This window comes from Triplophysa rosa, linkage group LG7 (assembly GCF_024868665.1).
Source record: "Triplophysa rosa linkage group LG7, Trosa_1v2, whole genome shotgun sequence".
Taxonomy (NCBI): domain Eukaryota; kingdom Metazoa; phylum Chordata; class Actinopteri; order Cypriniformes; family Nemacheilidae; genus Triplophysa; species Triplophysa rosa.
Genome location: NC_079896.1, coordinates 1,127,968 through 1,147,195, shown reverse-complemented (window position 1 = coordinate 1,147,195; position 19,228 = coordinate 1,127,968). Strand labels below are relative to the sequence as shown.

The following is a 19,228-nucleotide window of genomic DNA, read 5'->3' as shown; positions in this document are numbered from 1 at the left end:
GTGTGTGTGTGTGTGTGTGTGTGTGTGTGTGTGTGTGTGTGTGTGTGTGTGTGTGTGAGGAGAAGATACTGGAACGGGACGCCAACCACAGACTGCCATAAGCATCACAATTCCGACACAATTTATGATTTTCTTATTTTAAGACGCTAGTTTCACAAACACCATCAACCCTCCCACAGTAGAAAGAATCATTTAAGAGAAGCCAAACAGCTCATTCTATTTACTGTACAGAGATCAGCAAGGGAACGTGTACTCGAGTTAAAGTCGAAGTATCATTTTAGAAGAGGCTTACCAACACAATCTCATGGGAATTTGTAACTATTTTAATTCAGATATTTTGGCGTGATTTGATTTAGTGCCATTGGTGTTGGCTTTAGGGAGTGGGGTAGGAGAGGGACTTCAGTATTGTTTTTTTCTGATAGTCGTACGCTTTTGATTCACAACATCCAAATTCACATGAACTAGCCGCCTCGTAAAATAGTCATGAAATCCTGTGAGATTAGGCGTGCACTCTTAAAGAAATGTTCTCCGATGCCATTGAAGAACCTTTTGGTTCCATAAAGAGCCTTTAACATAACCTTTCTGTTTCATAAAAGGTTCTTTGTGGTGAAAAAGGTTCTTCAGATGATAAAAAGTAAGAAAGAGATGGTTCTTTGAAGAACCTTTGGCTGAATGGTTCTTGTAGAGGGAAAACTGGTTCTTCTGTGGCATCGCCGTGGAGAACCTTTTAAGCACCTTTATTTTTAAGAGTGTACTTAGAATTATAAGGTTCTATCTGACATTTCGGTCAGAATTGAGTTATTCACACAGTCTTATTCTGTGACAACTTATTTACATTATGCCACATTTGTTTTTTTAAATGTGTGAATTTTGGGACTTTTTTAAGAAAACAAAAAGGTTCCATCTACAAATTCCAATTATAATTTGGTGTTATGTGGTTCTATCTGCAAGAGCCAATCAGCACTTTGAATGCCAACAAGAGGACCAATCAGAATCAGCTTTCTTTGTCATGTGACCGCAGTCCTCAGTGACGGGGGAATATCTAGTGCAACACTAAACAATGTTTAAAAGAACCCTCAAGGTTGACTGTTTTATTGATGCTCTTGTGAACGAGAGCAGCTTAAACAACAGTATTTTTTTGTTTTCTTGAGGAGATCATTATTTTTATATTTATAGACACAACACTAGCCAGCAGCGCTAGCTTCCTAATACCTGTGTTTACATAAACTCTCATAATGCAGTTAATGCCAAATAGACGACAACGTCAAGAGTCTTGATTTACAACAATAAACATTATTATGTGTTTTCAGCCGTACTCATCTCGAAAAAGTCATTTGATCTGTCCCACCTTCTCTGCATAAAACATCCATGAAACAATTAGCACGGCCTTTCATGCTTAACTTGAACAAGAAAAAAGCATCCTAAAATATGAAATAAGTGTCATAAAAACAATGTAAATGCACTAATTTCATGTTTTAATAAACGTTATTAGTAAATTGTTTGTGTTGCTTGAAAATGTATTGCTTTAATGAATGTTTTGCAGACAGAACCTTATAATTCTAAACCGAAAGAGATTTTTCTGAATCAGAAGGTTCTATCTGCGTTTGACCTGTTCCAAAAAACCCCATTTACACATTTCGGGAAATGTTGATATTGTACATTTGGAATACATTTAGGGTCTTTTTCATGTATAAGAGAGATTTGTACTTCATATCATTTTTGCTATATCAAATGCACAAACTTTAAAACTCAATATCTCAAAACTACTCAGACCGCAGATAGAAGAAAAATACACAATTCACCTGGCAGATCACAAAAGTCTTAAGCAGCATCAATTCTCACAAAACAAACAATCAGACAAAATGTTTCTTAAGCGCACTGACAGTCACTTTCATTGGTTAAACATTAACACCATTAAAGTAATGCATATTTTAAAATTGGAAATGCAATTCTCATAATTAACATTTTAACAAATAAAAGTCTTCTAAGGTATCCTTCCAAAAAAAAGGTATACTTCAAGTTCCTTTGATTAAGTATGATTCACTAAGTATTAAGTGAAGCTCAAGCATATTTTTAAGTATACCTCAAGTATTAGCACTAGTGTATTTTTGACTTGGAACTAGATTACTTGTAAAGTGTAACAGTGGTTAACATTTTGGCAACTACATTCTGAGAAATACATAAAAGACTGAAAGCATCCTTTCTCGTGTTGAAGTTTAAAAGAAGTAGCACATTTGAGGTTATGCGAGGTGACAGGCAAAACCAGTGTAAATCAAATGCATGATTTTGCCATAAACCCACATTGCATGCTATATTAATATAGTACACTTTGTCTAGGGGTTTGCCATTGTCAACCAGACACTTAAATGTGTATAGAAAGATTTTTGTATTGTTACAGAATGGAAGAAAGGATTTATGATTTCACAGTTTATGAATCGATCCGTTTCATACCTCCAGATGGACTTCATCTATTATGAATAATTCCTCAGGGCCGACAAGAATCCAATAACCGATCAATAATTCATTTCACCATCAGCAGTGACACAGAACTTAATTACAGGACTAGTTGAAAGGTTCGAAATGAACAGACGCTCGTGTCATTGACGTTCCAGCCGTGTGTTAAACATTTAATAAACGATGAGTGGATCTAAAAATTACAAAGTCAAATGACCTGAATCCCAGCGAACAGAGCAACGTCTCTATCATTGATTCTGTTTAGTTTCTCTAATACTCTTGACCCCAGGAATATTACTTTTCAGACGAGATCTTGCCTATGTCTCCAGTTAATCTCTGATTGGACGAGATTTCAGCGTTTCTCCTCAAATGCTCTCAATAAACTACCAGAGCTTAGAGTGTATTTTTATATGTTCTTATTGTCCTGGAGTTGGATTACATGCGTGACTTCACATATTTTACTGTTCAGAATTCCAGCAGGTTTAGCAGTAAGACAGAATTGTTTGCTTGTGCTGTTGGGAAGGCAACGGTTGTTGGCATGTTTTAAACACAGAGGTGTTAATGGCAGTACCTGCTGTATTGTTTGGTTAACAATGCTTTAGCCCCTGTGGCTCACAGTCCCTCCCACCTACACCCAGCTTACCATCCACAAACGCAAACAGAAACACAAAGCTATTGAGAACCGACTCTATTCACTTCCTCACACTGTCGCCTCTGCCCGAGGGGGGATACAGATACACACGCACACAAAACGCAGCGTATTAAAGGAATAATTCACCAAAAATGACAATACTGTCATCATGCTTGTGCTGTTCCAAACATGTGTGACTTCTACAGGACACAAAGTGATGTGTGGTGACGAAACATTTCTAAATAACAGAAAAATTAAAAAATTAAAAAGCCAATTTAAAATACTAATAAAACTACACTGCAAGAAATATAACTAAAATAAAGGGTCACACTTTATTTTAAGGTCCAGTTCTCGGTTTTAGTAAACTATTAACTGCGACTTTTGCTTAGTTAACTCTTAATTTGTCGCTTATTAATAGTTAGTAAGATAGTTGTTAGGTTAAGGTATTGGGTAGGATTAGCGATATGGTCATGTAGAATATGTGCTTTATAAGTGCTTATAAACAGCCAATATGCTAATAATAGGCATGCTAATAAGCAAGTAGTTAATCGTGAGAATTGGTCCTTCTACTAAAGTGTTACCAAATAAATTATAAAAAAAACGATATTAAAACATCACTAAAATAAATAATACTGAAATAAAATAACATCCCTAATCCACAAAACATCACTGGGCCAAAAGAACATATGAAAACATACAAATAACGTCATATGAACTCATGCCAAATAACCACCTATTCACGTGTTGATAATGTCGATAAAACATTTTCATAAAGGTATCCATTAAAAGTGTGTTTTATGTACTTGATTAAAGTGTGTGACAAACAGAGACAAAGTCTTTCTCGCAAATAACTAAATCACAAAAAGCTTCAGAAGACCTGGAATATAAGGCACATCATATGTATACTTCTGTTTCTTTACCTGAAAAATACACGAAAAATGAAGAGATCAACATAAAGTAGAAAGTCAAGAAAGGTCTGGAAGTGATTTTTGATATTAAATGATATTAAACTTTTGGGTAAATATTCAGACACATGAATACATACTGTATATATTTCAGTACACAGCGTGTGTGTGTGTGTGTGTGTGCGCGTGTGTGTGCTGTGCGTGTGTGCGTGTGCGTGTGTGTGTGTGTACAAATATATATATATATAAGTCAAGGACATTCCAGTGGTGTGAAAGTGTAAAATGTGCATTAGATGTGCTTGTGTGTTTTAAGAGCGCAATGACTGTGTACATGTGCCCCGGGGTCAGGTGCATTTTTGACTGCCGTGGGAACCACAAAATGAAATGTGTGAAGGTATCTGTGTCACCTCTGGGGCTGGGCTGAAGAAATAAAGATGAGCCAGTGTGAAAAACCACAAAGTCACAGTTTCACACAGAACTCGTGCTGTCCTTCCTTTCTTATACATCAAATGAGGGCTGTCCGTTTCAACAGCTGTCAATCACACGCTGTTGTCAAGGAAACCGGAAAAAACGAACATTGTGGATGCTTTTGATTTGATACTTTGTATAAGATTTTCTAATAAAAATTGTAATCCTTGCATGTATATTTATCTTTATACAAAATATGCTTTTAGAGACTACATACTTTTTGTGACTTTAAAAATGGATTTGTGACCCCATGAAGGACAAAAACATGTTTAAAATTGTTTATGTGCAAGTTTGAACCAGTTAAAGAATCTATATTTTCACATTCTTAGACATTTTAACCCCAAACCTTATTATTGATCAAAATTGTTACGCATCAACTTGCCAAATGTCTATGTACATGGTGTACGGTACATTACTGATGCTTTATTTTGCCAATAGTTTAGTTTAAATGTGAAATCAGAAGCGTGACAGACGTGAACAGAGACACGTCTGTCACATCAATAAAGGTTTTGACTTTCATTAATTCTTCACTCGTGCGTCACTAATGTCTCTGGAGTGTCTTGTTCTTTGTGCCTGATGTTTCTGAATTTCTGCAAAACTCATTCCAGAATGACAAGACTGAATCTGAGTTCATGGGATAATAGCATCATGTTTGTATCAGATAGCTTCCTGCGAGGCACTACTGAATCACTTTATATCTGACACAACATTCTTGGAAACCTTCCATAATTTGTTGTGAAGTTTAAGAGTGACAATGAGATTTGTACACACCTATCACTCAAGTTTCACAGAACAATGAACGTTCCAGAAGGGTTTTACAGCCCTGTGAGAAACACTTTAATGTTTCCTTTCTCATTGTGATCGATTCACTGATGCATTTTGTTCACAAGAATCCGATTCTGATGGATGAGATCAATATCTTGATTCAATAATGTTCCGTTTACAGAAGTACTATGTGTTGTCTGAAGCCCTCCCGAGTTCCTTCAATGGATCACCACCGTTCTGAAGAACCTATATAATGTAACATGAAGAACTTGTCCAACGAATCATAAAGCAACTCTCCAGATCCCTGACGATTCGTAAACGTTTAAAGGTTGGCATTATGTTTAAGGGCTCTTGTTGTGACGGTGGCCCTGCGGGGTCACTGACATCTCCTGAGATACAGCGTCCATCAGAACGGCTGCGACATCTGTCGCAATATCTGTCAAATTAAACTTTTATTGCGTGATCATTAAAGTCTGGGTGATGGAGAAAACAGATGTCCGTGCCGTCCTGACCACTTCTGCTTTTTATGGTGTTGGTGAAAATTGAACCAAAGAGAGCCCCCCCACACTTCCATTATAAAATTAAGGCGGAAATGATTTCCACATTCCACTGACAAGAGGGGCATTGCCGCGGTTCACACACGGAGAGCGTGAGAGACAGAGAGACTTTTATTTTTATTTAGTTGATTAAATATGAACTTTTTTAAGGTTATTTTAACCTAATGGTTTTATGACACAAACATAGGTTGAAAAAATGGCATTTTTAGCGCGTAAAATTCTAGTGTACTTTATGTAGGAAGTCTACTGATATCAGTGTACTAACAGTCCACTTCTGCAGTAAGCGTACTATTTCAATACTTCTTGGCGCTTTAAAAAGTTTACTTTTAACTTTACATTACTAAGTTTATAAAAGTACACTTTGAAGTATGCTCTACTAGTTTAGCAGTTTTTTCTTTAAGTGCATTTAACATCATGTTTATAGTTTATTTCTTATATATTTATGAACGTTAAGAACACTGCTGATAATGTTACTCAAAATGTTCATATTTTAGTATTGATGTTTATACTTAAAAGGGCGGTTTCCCGAACAGGGCTTAAGCCAACTAACTTAAATAATATCTTAATCGAAAACAACTTGCACCGACATATCTTAAAATACATCAGTGCGATTGTTTTGTCTCAAGATGCCCACCAGTAATGTTTTTTTGTAAATTACTGTAAATTTCTAAAAAAGTCCTGTTTTAAGATAATCCCTGTCCGGGAAACCGCCCCAAAAAGTTCAAATATACCTTTAAGTGTGCATGAAGAAGATTTGAAGTAAATTTCATTGTGTACAAAGAAGATCGGCTTCAGTTTCACACGTTTCATTTACTCTAAACGATTTCACCCCAAAGCTGAACTTGTTACTACGTATATAAACTTGAACGTTTATAAGACACTATGTCAAACTATGTGAAAAAAAGGATCTAATAGGCTATTCAATCAAAAGATTAAAGCTACAAGCCAAGTATACTTAGAATATTTCATGACGGTATATCTCTGTCAAAAGATTGAGCAAGTTATAGAGCAAATATACTTAAACCTTTCTGTCTGTAAGTCAAGTCAAGTATACTTTTAAGTAAAAATTGTAAGTCCATTTCTGAGAAGTAAATAAAAGGTAGACGGAAAGTATGTTTTTCTTTTTTTAGCAGAAAAGTAGTATACAAATAGCACACTTCTAGTTGCTGTAATGTTTTAATCTGTAGACATGGCTCAAATCTCTTTTTCACTGCAATCTTTGTGAACCCATCGCCCATTTCATCATCCGCCAGATGAAAATATTAAGTCTGATCCCTTTTAGAAAGCAAGAGCAACAGTCATGTGATGTGAAAATGAGTCATATTTTGTCTCAGGGTACACAACAACATGAACATCACTTCTGTTTTTTATTAGTATACTGGCATCAGCTGAATGCAGACTCGTACAGAAATCAATTTACTCTCTTCTGGGGGAAATTTACATGATGCTTTGGAAATGGGTTCCAGCTCTTTTCGTATGAAGAATCACAGACAGAACCAAAGTGGTGGAGTGCGGCTAAAATCTCTCGGACGTCTCGCTGTTCACAGCACGATTGACCGGCTCGACTAAACGCCAAGAGAGAAATAAAGATGCAGACAAAAGCTGCTTTAGTTTTCTTCCTCGGCCGCCCACCCTCCTGCAAACATGAATCACGGGAAGAGAAATTGGCGTCTGGGTCACGTTACTTAACTAAAGTCGTAGGTAAAGTTACGGGATTTTTTCCTCATCCGTGCGCTCGCTGATTTTTCCTCGTACGCGTTCAGCCTTCTTCTGTGGACTGCCAGACTGTTGCCATCTCTGAAAATAAATCAAATCAATGAGCGTATCAGACACACATCTGAATCAGCTCTTATTGTATCCAGATGAGCGTCCCTGCTGTAATGTTTCTTTAACATGAACAAAGTCTGAACTTGATCTGACCTTCAGATATTGTAGCTCCTCGAGGTAAAAGGTGCTGCCTCATATCTCATTGTGAGGATGATTTCTGTGAATCGGTAGATCTGGTGAGGAGGCAGCGGGGCAAGTTGTCGCACTTTAACTTCTGTGCGTATTTCAACAAAAGTACTCAACGGTTCCACTGCTGTTCGCCTGAAAAAAAAGAAGAGATAGAGTTCATTCAACACACCTTGACCTTTGTGAGAATGTGGAAATAAACATTTAACATTGTTAACATTACTGGACGATTAATAGTTGACACAAAACTCTTATCAGATGATTTAGTTCACACTTCAAACATGTACTGGAATGAAGGGAAGTATGATGAACGTAACTTGTCGGACCTGAACATCTTGTTTTTCATCATAATGTGTATCGAACAGAAAATCCTCAGCATAAAAAAGTTTTGAAGTGCATTTGCCTCCGATTAAAAATCACATTGCAGTAAAATCGTTGACATATGTCCATATGCAAGAGTACTAGACAATAATGCTTTAAAAGACTTTGCATGTCAACTCTTCTTATTTTCTTTGTTATATCTCAAAACCGTTTACATTAAGGGAACTTCTGAAATCAGGAACAGAATTGAGCGTGTTTCACACTTCATGTCAACATCATGTTGATTTGTTTATATGACCGTGTGCTTGAGACTGAGCTACAGTTACACAAGCATTTCAATCCATGCCTTAATAATGAAAAACTAAATCATAATGATTCAAGTGTGTACATCATTTGGAATGACATTAATAAAAGTCACAGGGTCTAACCTTTCATTTAAACCACTGAAATGAACAACAGACAGACAGACAGACAGACTTCACTTGTTGGTATATACTTTTAAGGTTTAGAATAAAGAAAAACATTATTGATGAGTAATTGAACCAAACAAACTATAAGCATGAAGGAAAACATTTTCTTTGTTTAGAAGTATTTATATTTATAAACTTTTTGAATAAATTAAGCATTTTCACTTTTGAGAATGAAAGTCCAAAACAATTTTGTAAACAAACTATTACTGATGTAAATGATGATATAGTTTTATATTTTATTATATATAATTTTATATTCTTTTTATTAAAGTTTTTCCTTTTCGTTTTATATTTATATAATTTATATATTTATTAGTATATTAGTATACCTATATATATATTTTTTATCTTTCTTTGCATATTTTAAACGAGCTGTCCCTGAATGTCCCCGAAGGAAGGTTTTGTCAGATTTAGCTCACTCCTACACTGACACACACACACACACACTTCTCTCTCTCTCTCCCACACGCACGCACGCACAGAGAGTTGGACACGGGGAGGCGGATCTTCAGCGCGCTCTTGTATTTCTCGTGTCTTCACATTAACGCGCACTGTAGTGTGGACACACCGCGCACGCATCTCCACAGCCGACAAGAAATTCAAAATCTATTGTGATAACTCGTGATAACTATAAACATTATAAGTAACCAGTATACGTCGTGACATCGGGATGCGTGATTTTACCCACTGATGAACACATCTCCAGCACGAGATAAAGACTTTCCACGGGTTTATGATCAGTTTATCAACACCACAGAGGATGGAGAGGAATCTTCTCTGAACTACGACCTGACTTCATCATTCGTTTGCTTCAGATATGGTAAGTGAGCACTCGTTTCAGTTTCTAGTTTTTATATTGTATTGATATTCCATACTGTAACAGCTTTAATATTCGATACCTTTAATGAAGGTATTACGACTCTTATCGTAATATTTATAAAATCACGTTTTCTATGCATAAAGAAGCATAAAATACTGACGTTTAACAATCCAAATGACAAAATAACACAAGGCCTGAATTTAGTGCATTCTTTTCTCATTTGAACGTTTGCAGCAATATCTGATTTTTATTTTGCATCACGTTTTAGATTTTGCAAGACACTTTCAACAAGCTAAAAAAATTAAGCAATTAAAATGACAAAACTACAGTTTAATTTGAATAGCCTATTTATTATTTTAAGTGAAATAGGTGATGTTTCACAAATAAAGATGATTTTGGCAGCTTGATCTGATTATCCAGTGACACCAGAATATAAAACATGCTTTGCCTTTAATATTGAACCTTCGTTTTTATAAATTTGTAGGGAGAATTAATTTCATAGAGACAATAATTGTCTTCTAAATTCTGTAAACAAAGAACATTGCCAAACAGCCCTTATTGTTATACTGTATTCATATTTTAGACATAAGGCAGAAGCCCTCTACAAATTAAAAGTACTACAATTTAATTTAAAATTTGATTTAAACCAATGAATTTAAATTCACGTATCAATGTAAAAGACTTCAATTTCACCATGAATTTTTTATTTTTGTTTACATCTCTAGGAATGATTTAAGCCATTCATTCAGATTAAAATTCAAATATTGTTTGGCTGGATTAGCTGTTATTTATTGTTTAGAAAAGCCCCCAGAAATTGTTTTATCTTAACCTGCTTAGAAAATATAATCGTGTTTTTTCATATTCAAGTAAAATATTTTTTGTTAAGTACTATGGCATTACACTATAAAAGCAGATCTTGTTAAATATTAAAAGCTGATATTATTATTTGAAATTAGAAGCATATTGATCAAAAGTTCCTTTACACAGTGGGTTCCTTTACACAACATTTTCACCCCTACACTTTCACATCATATAGAAAAACGCAACTTTCTACAAAAATGTTTCTGAAATCTGGAGCCCTTAAGAAGCAATGTCTCATTTTATTTTGTGTTCATATCATTTTTAGTTGTGCGAGTTTGTGTGAACACACATTTTCTTTATCCAATCATGGTTGAATGTCTGGTTGTTTTGAGCCGATGGGTGCAGTATTTGGTGTGGTGGATGATTACTCTGTGAAATCGCTGAAGCAGGAAGCTAATAAGATAATTTTAGGGTTCCTTGCTAAGCATTTTTCAAAGAGACGCATTCATCGACTAAGAGTTTCTCACACAACCCCCATCTCAACACATTCACCGCTTCTTCACAACATCTTGGGACACTATTGAACAATTAGTGTTTTACCAATCCACAGTGAAGAGATCTCCAACTAGACACTGACATCTAAAAAATAGTTGTTCACAGCCTTCACTTCATGTTTCAATGTTTATGCCTTCGAAACAAAAGCACAACACCAGTCCAAAGCTCAACAGACTCTAAAAGAACACTCTCTAAAAGAAATTATTTCTATTTTATGGGATTATTTTCTGGATTTATGTTGCATCAGAGGACATCTGTAGAGTTTTGTGAAAGAAGCAACTACTTCTGTCTTTGCTAATTGAAAGTAGATGTGCACGTTTGGTCAGAAAATTAAATTGTGATTATTTTGGCAAATGTTGTGATATGATACACAATGACATCTCATTTCGCTGTTGCTTGAAAATTAAGGATTAAAAAATCATAGCTCTCGTGAACAAAAAACGGTACGTTCGAAACCGATGCCCATCGTCTCCAAATGAGGTCGGCAAGAAAACTTAACGTCATCAAAATAAAGTCAGATCTTTGTTTTTTTTTAAGGAGCAAGTAATTCACAACTTCAAATGTTTTCCCTGCACATTTCTTGTTGTAAAAATATGAATGTCGTGTGCACATCTCACCCTCTCTGTTCATGTCTATGTTAACATCATTTTAAGCTCCTTCCATCTCACTAAAGTCTCTGACCACCATGGCTTTCATTACTAACCCCAGAATTTGTGAATAAGCTGAACGATTCCTGGTGGAGGCAGAGGACGGGTTGAGTTCAGCCCAGAGCCCCCCTCCTAAAAAAACACACATTAATTCCTAAAGTCCTCTGTAGCCAAAGGCTTGTGGAATGATAAATATTTTCGTAGGAAGCGCGGTTCTTCCTGAGCTTATCGTGGCCCGTTTCATTGCGGGCCGGCCGGCGTTAACCCCTCACATTTAGGGCGAGGCTGAAGGCCTTGAACTCCGCCTCTGTTTTGAATAGTCAAGCGATCCCGAGGTTCCAGGCCCCAGATGGAAGATAACCTTGCTCGTAATGAGCAAAATATTTAGCTAGAGCCCATAGAGGGATTCCCAAAACTCCAGAGGCTCGCGTAACGTGATCGGTAGCGAAAAGCCCTTGTCTGACTTCAGATCCCTGCCACATCATCAGAGAGTCATCAGTCCAAACCACAAGATCCAGAAATTTACTCCGAGGAATTTAGGACTCATCAAGAAGAAAGAGATGAGAATAGATCAATAAACTGGGTTAAAGAAACTGGACATATTCTCCAAATAATTATATCAAAATCAAAATAATATTCACCCAAAAATGAGATGTATGAGTTTCTTTCTTCTTCAGAACACAAAAGAAGATATTTTGAAGATTGTTGGTAACCAAACAACACTGAACCCCATTGCCTTCCATTGTATGAACACAAAACCCCTGAGACATTTCTCAAATTATCTTCTTTTGTGTTCCACAAAAAACAGAGTGGTTTACAACCACATGAGGTAGAATAAACCGTGACTGAATGTTTATTTTTGAGTGCACTGTCTCTTTAAGGAAAGCACCACGTCAGCTAAACTAAGTATTAAAACACAGAATACATTACTCATCGTTTGTGCACAGGACACAAAACCAGTTTCTTTGAGTCTAATTTCACTGCGTCTAAATGTGACCTTTGGTTGTAATGAAAGAGTGCTTCAGTGTTTGAGTTTGATCAAAGCGAGGGGTTTGTGGGGGGCTTCACTTTGAACCCCTTGACTGTAACCGTGTCCTTTGAATCAGTCATGAGAACCTTCAGAACCGCACTAATCCAGATCTATAGACTTAAGTTTGTTCATGTAAATCAGTGATGCATTGTGGCTGGTTGCCAGGGGATTGCTGGGGGGTTGCTAAGGTGTTCCGAGTTGCCTTACAGCCAAAGAGAGCTCACCACAAAATGACATTCTGTTCTGTAGATGTTGTGCTTTCCATACGTTTTTTATATTGTACAAACTGTATCCTGTAACCCTCACCCTACCCCTATAAACTTCACCATGACACAAACCTCGCTGCATTTTTCATTTCCAAATAAGCGGTATCACATTATTTATCATTTGTTTCCCTCACGAGGTCCAAAAAATGTCCTCAAAAGGTCAAAAATTTGAGGTACATTTTTGGGGGTAACATAAACACACACACACAGTTGAGGACTCTCTGTCATCCCCTCTCCATAGTCGAATTCTTTCACCAAACAGCAGCTGCGTCTTTAGCTGTGGACACACACATACGCGCATGCATACACACACACACGCACGCGCACGCATACACACACACACACATGCACACGCACGCACGCATGCGCGCACGCACACAGTTGTTTGTGATGGCTGCTATCACCAAAATTGTGTATTTACACCTCCTAATAATAATTTAATATCAAAGTAAAAGTATCACAACATAGTTTCATAAATTCAATACTTTGCAAGTTCAGTGTACTCAAACTAATTTAATAATTTTTAAACTGTAATTTAAGTTTTAAGTTTGATGTTTACATTCGTGCATTGACAGATTGCACACTACACACTACAAATAATTTTTTTTATTATGAAATAAAAAGAAAACTGACAAGAGTAAAACTAAGATTATAAAACACATCTACCCACCCTAAGGCGAAAGTTTAAATGCTCTCTAATTTATAAGCTCGTTTGGATGAAAGCATCTGCTAAACAAATACATGTAAATGTGATGTAATGACAGTAAATATCATCCTACAGTACCACCCACACAATTTATAAATTATTTTATAAGGATTTTTCACAACATTATTTTTCTGATCTGCTCTGGAAGCGATTGAAGAGTTGCTTTGATAAACTGAACAGTCATTCTCACACTAAACATCTCAACATCACTACATCAGTGAGAATAACCTGTCATTATCACATCATAATTATGAGATTTTTCAGAGATTAACTGCGTTCTCTCTCAAGATCATTTGATAAAGTTAGTATCTGAAAACTTGGATCTCAGACAATCTAAACAAATAGAAAAAGAACATCATTTTGTCTTTCTGCTGCTCGGGCAGGTTTTTACACGCAAACCAGCCGGAGGACAGAGAAGCAGGACATTTTTCAACAGCTTTCCTTGATACAGAAATGTATTTCGTGATTTTTACAATGCAAGCCAGGGATTCAAGCGTGAGCAAAGGTTGTCTGAACACTCTTAAAAAAAATGTGTATAAAAAGAATAGAAGATGCCATAGAAGAACCTTTTGGTTCCATAAAGAACCTTCACCATCTGAAGAACCTTTCTGTTGGTTCTCTGTGGCGAAAAAAGGTTCTTCAGATAATAAAAAAGTAAGAAGGAGATGGTCCTTTCAAAGAACCTTTGACTGAATGGTTCTTTGTGGAACCAAAAATGGTTCGTCTATGGCATCGCTGTGAACAACCTTAAGCACCTTTATTTTTAAGAGTGAAGGCTGAAAGATCAGAACCAATAACAGATAAAAAGAATCGTACCAACTACGAACCCAACTCTTGTTTAAAATATTTTTTTTAACTTATATTTTATATTGAAATATGTCAATGCAACACATGACTGTAGTTCATATTGTTCGTACAAACTCAAATAAAAGTGAGTGAAAAGAGTTGTGAAGTAGAGATAAAGTTCTGTGAAGATGAATGTAATGCACCCCCACGTGGAGCAGATGTGTTGCTTGGGAACTGAGTTCTGTCTGACCGAACATCTCAAGTCTTTTCTCTCATACGATGACTTCTGGGAGGTCTGCCAGCTGTCCCTGCTCGTGACCCGCGTCTCGGGGCACCGCTCCTGGGGTGAAGGGTCCGGCGGACCTGGAGGGCAGCGATAGAAGCGCTGGGGGATGGGGAGGATGGAGAAGTTGGGAGCTGATGGGACAAATATCTGAATGAAGAGGGTGGATTACACATAAGTCTGGGGATCCTTCAATACAAGCTGGCATGAAAAGATGGCCTTCTCTTCTCAGAGGCCGTCATGTGGAAAGTAGAGCCCACCATGTCAGGCGGTTTGTGTTACACACATACACGGTGGCCAAGAACACGCAGTCGAGCCTCTTTAATAACGGCGGCCAATAAATTAAAAGTCTATCTTGAGGATAGAAAACTGATAGCCCATGCGTTAGAGATGAGAGACTTTCCACACGTGCACATTTCTCTCATTTCTCGTGTTTGTCTCCGTTCTCATACTGTGTTTAGTTTCTTCTATAGTTCTATAAGAAAGAAAAATCACAGATGTGTTTAATATCTCAATTCATTCTCATGGACATTAAAGAGACTAAATCGAAAGCAAATGGAAACTTTTGCTGAAGTCTCATCTGCGTCTCAGATGTTTCTCCTGAAAAAAAGAGTCCGAAATCTGACGAATGTGTCTAAGTTTGAGAAGAGATGTCAACAATGTGTCAAACTGAGCTCAGATTTGTCTCGTCTGCAATCAAAAGTCAATATTACTGAAGATCTCAATATCAACTCAAACATTTCTCATCAAATCCAGATGATTTGACTTCTACAATCTACATTGTCTTCATTTTACACCTCTAGACTCTTCGGGATGCACCGATACGATTTTATTTGGCCGATACAATTTTCACAAGCAACTATCGTCCGATTCTGATTCCGACATTGGTCATATACTAGCTAGTTTTTTCTGCATTCAATTAATTTTCTGGAACATGAATTGGATCCATTTAACATTTTAAGAGAGGCACAAGTTAAGATAGAAATACAATAAGACAACATGACAATCTTCAAAGGTGATTTTTGCTATCCAATATTTTGGTAACACTTTACATTAAGGTGCCCTTTATGAAGCATTTATAAATGTGTTCATTAATGATTAATAAGTAATTTACAGATGCATTATAAAGCGGTTATAACGGCATGAATAAAAAGGGAGATTCTAACGAAATACCTGCCAAATAGTGAGCAAGTATAAGAAAAACATCATAACACCCTACAGTGTCCCGTCTGACGGCCTATATTGCAAACAACATCAAGATAATAATGAATCTGCTTTCGAGTCAAAAACATAATGAATAAATACATTTATGAAGCATTTATAACATGTGAGCTAAAAATGGCTCACTATTTGGCAGGTATTTCGTTAGAATCCCTTTTTATTTAAGCAGTTATAACTGCTTCATAATTCATTTGTAAACGACTTATTTATCAGTAATGAACACATTTATAAATGCTTTATGAAGGGTACCTTAATGTAAAGTGTTACCAATATTTATTTTATTAAGAACATTAACTCATTTCTTTAATAAACTTAAATAAACTCTGTGCTGTTGCCATTTAACTATTTTGCTCAGAGAAAAACGTTGGATTATTCAGACGTGCAGTTAATTAATAAACCATCGGTATTGGCCTTTTTCATGCTATTGCCGATATGCCGATGGTGTTAAATCGATCCAATATCGTGCATCTCATTATAGTCTTATTTGTCTTTATGTCTCATGAGCAATTATAGGACAAAACATCTGAGACTAACTTGAAACACAAACGAGAAATGAGAGCAACATCTGAGCGATACCCGTTTGTAAATCAATGATAAGAGTTCTCCTGCTGTGCGAAGAAATCTCTGGATGGAGAGATCAGCTCAGTCAAATCTCATGGGGTCATTACTAGACTCTTATTACCCGCCATCTCTCCATTAGTGAACTAAAGAGCAGACGCGTGTGACCGGCCCTCTTTATTTATGACTCTACAGACAGCACGTCCCCCAACGGCAAGCGGCCGCAGACGAGCTGTTCGTGCATGTGTGCGTTTGAAATGAAAAGCAGTTTATCACATGAACTACCGAAATACTCCCATGACAAAAACAGCCCAGCCCGAGACACACGACCACAATGTGATACAAGCTAACAGGAGCAAAATTCATGTTCGAATACTGCCCTAATGTAAAGCACACCGCTAAACTACAACACAATCAAAATTAAGAGATCATTACAAATGTTCATTTAATCATCATTTCAAGACACATCAAAACTGTGATAAAAATCCAGAGTATTACATACATTTTTTTATTTATATAAATATGACTGTTACGTGAATATGAACTTGTTGGTAAGACTTTACTTTAAGCCTTTAGGCATTATGCATTATTAATGGTTATTAAATGGTGTGATGCATTATAATGTTGTTGTAAAGAATTATAACCCAAATAAAAATGCTAATTGATAAGTGTTATAATGTATAAACCATATTTACAATTATTCATGAAACATTATAATGTTCAAATAATCTTTTATAATGCATTATACATACTGTATATGCTGTGCGGTTTGAAAAATACAGAGCATCTTTTCTGTTATTTTCACCTGTTTCTCCAGTTTTGATTCTCTGAACACAAATGCAAACAGAAACGATATTTTTGTTTGAAATTTGGGAGAAGTATTGTTAGCAGTTCATAGAATGAAACATCAAAATGATCATTTTACCTAAGCACATACTGTACATTTTAAAACTTAGAAAAAATCAGATATTGAAATGGTCTCTTATAGTTTTCCGTGGCTATAGCTGATTTGAGATGAACCCTGCTCTTTCCACATCTCTCAAACATGGAACTCAAATGTTCTGAGTTTCTTTTGTGTACTGAAGGTGAAGTGTGTCACTCCTCACCAACATCACCAGACAGATCATTGACAGCATCAGTCTGCTCAAACAACGTTTTGCTAACATGACCGTTTTGACTCTTTTGAGGAGGAGGACAAAACTTACACACTTCACTTGCATTTAAGTGTGAATTAATCTGAAAGAAAGAGACCTGTAAGAAAAGTGAAACTGATCTTCTTTCTCAGAAACGCAGTACCTGTCAGCGTGAGTTTGAGAGGGAATTGAAGGGCAGATGGCTGCTAGAGTCGCTGTTGAAATGTGATGGCTGGAGAAGTGCTGTATTGTTGTAAAGAGGTCACGGCGCCTCAACGTTTCCCTTCAGGCAGTGTGACGGTCACCAGCGAAGCCATCGCCCCACAGAAACAGCACCATATGGGACGTAGCCCTCAGCTGCCGGTCACTGGTTTTGATTGAATGGTTTAGATCACAGCTCGCTGTAGATCACGCGGACATATGGCAACGCTACGGCTCGTGATTCGTTTCAAAGCTAGCCGACCTGCTCCTTTAACCCGGAGCCTTTTGCTTCCCATAATGCTCCTGTCAGGACACGCAGAGGCGCAGCTGAGGTCTTCATTTTCATTCTCGACTGGTTTCGCAAAACCGTACATCAAGTGTTTACTACAAAACAATATAGACAAGATTGTAAATGCAACAACAGCAACAGGAGTTTTCAGTTGTGTTTGATGTAAAGGGATACTTCACCCAAAAATGAAGATTCTGTCATCATTTACTCGCCTTCGAGTTGTTCCAAATCTGTATAAATGTCTTTGAACACAGAGAAAGATATTTGGAAGAATGCTTGTAACCAGACAGATTTTGCCCCCCATTGACTCCCAGAGTAGGAACAATTACTTTATCATTTTTTTGCTCTGTTAAACACAAAAGAAGATATTTTGAAGAATGTAGGACAGCAAACAGTTCTGGGGAACCATTGTTTTTTTTCCTACTATGGGAGTCAATGGGGGGCAAAATCTGTCCGGTTGCAAGCATTCTTCCAAATATCTTTCTCTGTGTTCGTCAGAACAAAGACATTTATACACATTTGGAACAACTCGAAGGCGAAGTAAATGATGACAGAATTTTAAAAAATCCAAATATCGAGAAAATCACCTTTAAAGTTGTCCAAATGAAGTCCTCAGCATAGCATATGACTCACAGAAATAAAGCTTTGATATATTTACGGTAGGAAATTTACAAAATATCTGCATGAAACATGATCTTTACTAAACATCCTAATGATTTTTGGCAGAAAAGAAAAATCGATCATTTAAAAGTGTTCCCGTGCTACTTAAGACTGGTTTTGTGGTCCAGGGTTGTCCGATCCTTCTGTTGTCCTCTCTTAATTTGTATTGAACTCTTGTTTAACCCTGAAGACAGTTGAGAATCTCATTGATATATTCACGCTCAAGTTGTGGCGATGAAATGCATTCTGGGTAAAAAGAAACCCGCATGTGTCAGCGCGCACTGATGCAAGCGCAATATGATAGCCGTGAAAAAAGCAAACGCTAGCAGAACAGCGCTGAGGCCAGGTGAAGCGCCGAGGACCAGCCGTGCCCCGTCCGGGGTTTGTTTAAGCTCACTTTACCTCTGTGAGAGGGGGTAGAGCGTTCTTTCCCATGCCCTCTCGCTCCGGGACACGCTCGGCAGGAAACACGCGGAGCATCACAGGAAGTCAGCGCTCCGTGTTTGCTCACTCCGACTCTGTTTTCCCTCGTCTCTCTATACACGCGTGTATTATCTGGAGAAACATTTGTGTTACCTGTGTGACTGTGTGGAGCGTCAGCGGGTGTTCCAAAATGATCACCGTGCCTCTCTGACCTGGAGATTCGGTTCTCAGAAAACATTAGAAAGTGTGTTTGTGTTTATACACAATCTTTTATACACACCCTCATGTGAATAAAAGCGGGCTGTAGACTTTGCAATCCAATGTC

At 37.0% G+C, this 19,228-nt stretch overlaps 1 protein-coding gene and 1 long non-coding RNA gene across 3 annotated transcripts in view; one reads left to right on the top strand and one right to left on the bottom strand.

The window, feature by feature from the left end:
• Positions 1 to 6,992: 6,992 nt before the first annotated feature.
• LOC130557085 (uncharacterized) lies at positions 6,993 to 17,787 on the bottom strand. The gene is made up of 3 exons (XR_008963268.1): positions 17,494 to 17,787; positions 7,701 to 7,868; positions 6,993 to 7,577 (listed from the first exon to the last, which is right to left on the bottom strand). It is a non-coding gene; the product is annotated as an uncharacterized LOC130557085 (long non-coding RNA).
• Positions 9,019 to 19,228, top strand: part of eya2 (EYA transcriptional coactivator and phosphatase 2) — a 28,739-nt gene continuing 18,529 nt past the window's right edge. For both annotated transcript variants that reach the window (XM_057338546.1, XM_057338545.1), the window contains exon 1: positions 9,019 to 9,344. The gene's annotated coding sequence lies outside the window, so the exon portion shown is untranslated. The remainder of the gene's footprint in view (positions 9,345 to 19,228) is intronic.